Raw genomic sequence first — 4,218 nt, forward strand, 5'->3', positions numbered from 1 at the left:
CTTGAGAAAAGAAATAAGACACAGAGACAAAGTATAGAGAAAGAAAAGCGGGACCCAGGGGACCGGCGCTCAGCTTACAGAGGACCTACGCCGGCACCGGTCTCTGAGTTCCCTTAGTATTTATTGATAATTATCTTTACCATCTAAAAGTTAAGGGAGTAAATCAGCAGTAAGACATATAGATAAAGATCTTTGTGACCTGAAGAAGTTCAAGGAAAATGCTATGCCTTGAGATGCATATGCAAACATCTCCATAAACCTTTTAGCAGCATTGCTCCAGCAAGTCCCACCTTATTCCTAAAAGCGGTTTTCTCTTTGCTCAGTAAACAAAGCACACAATGGGTTTTACACGGAGATGCTCCATTGCCCAGGGACGGGCAGGAGACAAATGTTTTTCTCTTACTTGAGATTTAAGAGAATGGTGATGACCTTTAACCACAAGCAGCCTTTAGGCACTTGTTTAACAAAGCACATTCTGCACAGCCCAAAATCCATTAAACCTTAAGTCACCACAGCACATGTCTCTTGCAAGGACAAAGTTGGGGGTAGGGTCACAGATTGACAGCATCTCAAATACAGAACCAAATGGAGTCTCTTAAATCTACTTCTTTCTGTATATTCAATATAGACACAGTAACAGGCTGACCTCTCTTTTCCCCACAGGTGGTGTTCTGTTTCTTGTTCTGGCTATGTGGAATTTGTAAAATGTAAGCTGTGCAACTTGTATGTTTTCTACTTCAAAAACATCTAAAAATTGAAATGGAAATTATTTTTAAGAAAAAATACTGAGTCCACTTAAGGAATGAAACATTAACAACAGGATAGGAAGTTCACAGTTACAGATAAACTCGAGTGGCGTCATAAAAAATGATGGTGGGATCACCCAAATCACTGGAGTCTGGGGACCACTGTCTGCGGAGGGGGTGATGAAATACCGCCCTCATGAGTTCCCGAGCTCATGCTCAGTCAAGCGATGGCGCTAAGTCCCATGTGCCTTTGTGGACCATCCTATGCTGCAACATGATGGTATTCGGAGATGGGGCCTTTGGGAGGGAATTAGGTTTGGATGAGGTCAAGAGGTTGGGGCCATGATGAGGAGATTAGTGCCCTTATAAGAAGCGACAGCAGAAAGCTTGCTCTCTGTCTCTCTTCACCATGTGTGAGTACAGTGACAAGGTGGTCATCTACAAGCAAGGAAAAGAACCCTCATCAGGAATACAATCAGCTAGCACCTTTATCTTGGACTTCCCAGCTCCAGAACAATGAGAAATACATTCCTCTGTTTTTACGCCACCCAGCATGCTACGGCACATTGTGATATCATCCGAAGCTCACTAATACACTGGGTATACTTAATACGGTCATGTCAGGCAAACAGACTCACAGAAGGTAGGTAAATGGGGGGAATTTTGTTTAGGGAACTGGTTACGGAGAGCTGAAATTCAGGCAAGATGATACAACACAGACGTTACTAACCACTGAAAGCCCTAGCACCACAGGGACAATGGGAAAAGATGGCTCTAGGAGCTGAGCCCAGGAGCCGAAGACAATGGGAAGGACTTAGATCCCTGGAGGAGGGAACATCCCCAGAACGGGAATCCAACTGGAAAGTGTCCAGGTAAGACTAGTCCCATAGAGGGAAGAACCGTCTGATGGGAGATGGAAACAGAGAAGACAGAGCCAGTGACAGCAGCACTGTCTAAAGTAGACAATGGGCTCCGCCATCCCCTGAATTCCCTTATCCTTCTCCCCACCAGTTGCCCACCTTTGGTCAAACCTTCCCATGTATCAGTGAGGAGAAGGGACTGAGAAATTTAGCCTGCAGGAGTCAAGACCTGTGGCACAGAAAAACCAGTAGAAAGGCAGGTAGTAAATCTGAAAAGAGCACAGTCATAACAACCAGGTGTGTGCCGTCCCTATGCCATTTTTATAGAGATAAAAGTCAAGGTTTGGAGTACCTTCACATTCCTTCATCTACTCTTGTTTATGCCCCAAATACCACAGTATGAGTATCACATATATACTCTGCTACATGAAAAGGAATTTATGGTCTCCATTGCTCACTTTTGTAACTGCATTAAACACCTCTTGGGTTTCTCAGATGATTGGCTTCGGTGCAGAGCAGATATGAGCAGAGCTGACCCTGGGACATCTCGGCTGAATTACATCCTCTCTGGTGGGAAGGCAGAACTAGGATCCAGGGAACATACAAAGATCTCATATGAGCATCTCCTAAACCCTCATCAGTCGTGTCCATGTTCTCAGGTGAACCCCAGTGTTGACATCACTCCTTGGGCTGACTCCATCATCAACTTGTACCAAATGAATGTTCTTCCATTGTGGACTTGATCTTAAGGACTGAAAAATACCAGGTGCCTAATATTAAAAACAGCCTGATATTCTTCCATCTTTCTCCCTATATGGAGGAGTCATAAGTTCTCTGGCTTTAAAGTTTTACAGAACCTTCAGTTTTGCAGCTTCCATATGTAATAATTTGTTACATGGTTGCAAAAGAAAATATTAGCCTAAAATGAGGCCAGAAAGACAGAAGAGAGGAAGCTGGAGTCTTACCTTCATTTTTTTTTTTTTTACATTATAAGACTATGAGAACATCTACTATATTCCCCAGGAAAATATGCATAATTTCACTTTTCTATATTCTTGACTAGACCTGATTTTTTTTTTTTTTTAGCAGCAGCTCTTGAATAAAAAGCAAACCTTACTGACTGAAAAACTCAAACTCCAACTGCTCACAGGCACAGTAGGGAGAATAAGAAGTGTCTGACATGTGAAGGAAAACGAGTATGGCCCCATCGAATGATGGAAAAGAAGCAAGCTCTACAGGGTGTGTGGCTGGGTTTCATGTGAACCCTTACCTGTTTTTCTTTAAGTTACATATTCCAATTTCCACTCTTTGTGACTTCTAGAAACAGAATGTTATCTGAGCCAATTATCTATGTGCATTTTCTCTTCATCTCTCTCCTGAGCCAAATTCTGATTTAATTTCCTCCCATGGTGATACGCAGCCATGACCGTAGGCCAGTTGGGCCCATCACATTTGAATGAATGTGATGAGACAGATGTGAGATGGCTCAATCCCAGATGCTTCCTCTAAGCGCTATTGTGGATGTGGAGAGAAACATTATCGGTTGTACTTTTAATATTCAGCAAATTGTCTCAAAATGGCCCCTAGGCACACATATGGTTCAGTAGCTGGCTCGCATTCCAATCTCGCAATAAGTGAAATTCTGACTTCAGTAATACATTAACTTGGGAACTTTGGACATATCTCACTAAATCTATGAGATATCTAACCATATCATTTTACCAATATCCACAAACAAGTCTAGAACAATTACAATGTATAAACCTAGAAATTTGGGACATCTGGTTTACCAGTTGCTCTGCCTCTAGCTCAGCTTTCGAAGATGCTCCTGTTTACAACTAACAGACAAGATTATTTCACGCAGATGGAAGGTCTTGCTGTTGGAGTTAAACACATTTGACTCAATCAATAGAGTTATTGTTCTGGGACCAAAATGTCTCTGACTCATAACCTTGCTTTTGCTCTTCATATCAAATGAGTGTGATATTAATTTCTAGCCCTGCAGTGGTAGCATCCTCCCAGCAATATAAGAAGATGGAAGAAATAAGAACGTCGGTCAAGCACTCCCCTGATATACCTTTTCATTTTACCAGTCACACCACAGTAGGAGAACAAATATTACAGGCTGGTGTACAGTGCTATAACTAATCCAATAAATGACAAGAGCCTCCCGTCCTCAGTAATTCTCATTTAAGATGTGTTTCTTCTCTAATAGGTTTCCCTCCAAATGCTTTGTGTCGTGAATTCACTATAGCAAAAAACTTTAAGAATCTGAAATTCACTGCAGCTATCCTGCATGTGCAGCCCAGAAATCACTGGCTCTAGCAGTTTTGGTTCTCTCAGTTTAATCTGAATGAACATAAATACAGGTATTTGCTGCAACAGTTGCTAAAGGAAAACTATAACACTGTCAAAACAAACTTGGAGAAGCTGCCTGAAAATGGTGCTCATTTCCCTTCTCTTTCAGCATTCTTCTTTGTTAACACAACTCAGAGGAGTGCACCAGGGAAGGTACTACCTTTTTTCCTTCGCTGAGGGGGAAAGCCACCACCGTATGCCATATTTTTTTTCTAAAAGCAAAACCCAAACAGAAAAGGTATTTGCTCTTAGCA

The 4,218-nt window shown here is 42.0% G+C and overlaps 1 long non-coding RNA gene across 1 annotated transcript; it reads right to left on the bottom strand.

Moving 5' to 3' along the window:
- Window positions 1-1,389: 1,389 nt before the first annotated feature.
- On the bottom strand, window positions 1,390-3,213 carry LOC104666345. Its single transcript, XR_748539.2, has 2 exons — window positions 2,877-3,213; window positions 1,390-2,358 (listed from the first exon to the last, which is right to left on the bottom strand). It is a non-coding gene; the product is annotated as an uncharacterized LOC104666345 (long non-coding RNA).
- Window positions 3,214-4,218: the final 1,005 nt, after the last annotated feature.

The sequence above is a fragment of the Rhinopithecus roxellana genome, chromosome 10, assembly GCF_007565055.1.
Source record: "Rhinopithecus roxellana isolate Shanxi Qingling chromosome 10, ASM756505v1, whole genome shotgun sequence".
NCBI classification, from domain to species: Eukaryota; Metazoa; Chordata; class Mammalia; order Primates; family Cercopithecidae; genus Rhinopithecus; species Rhinopithecus roxellana.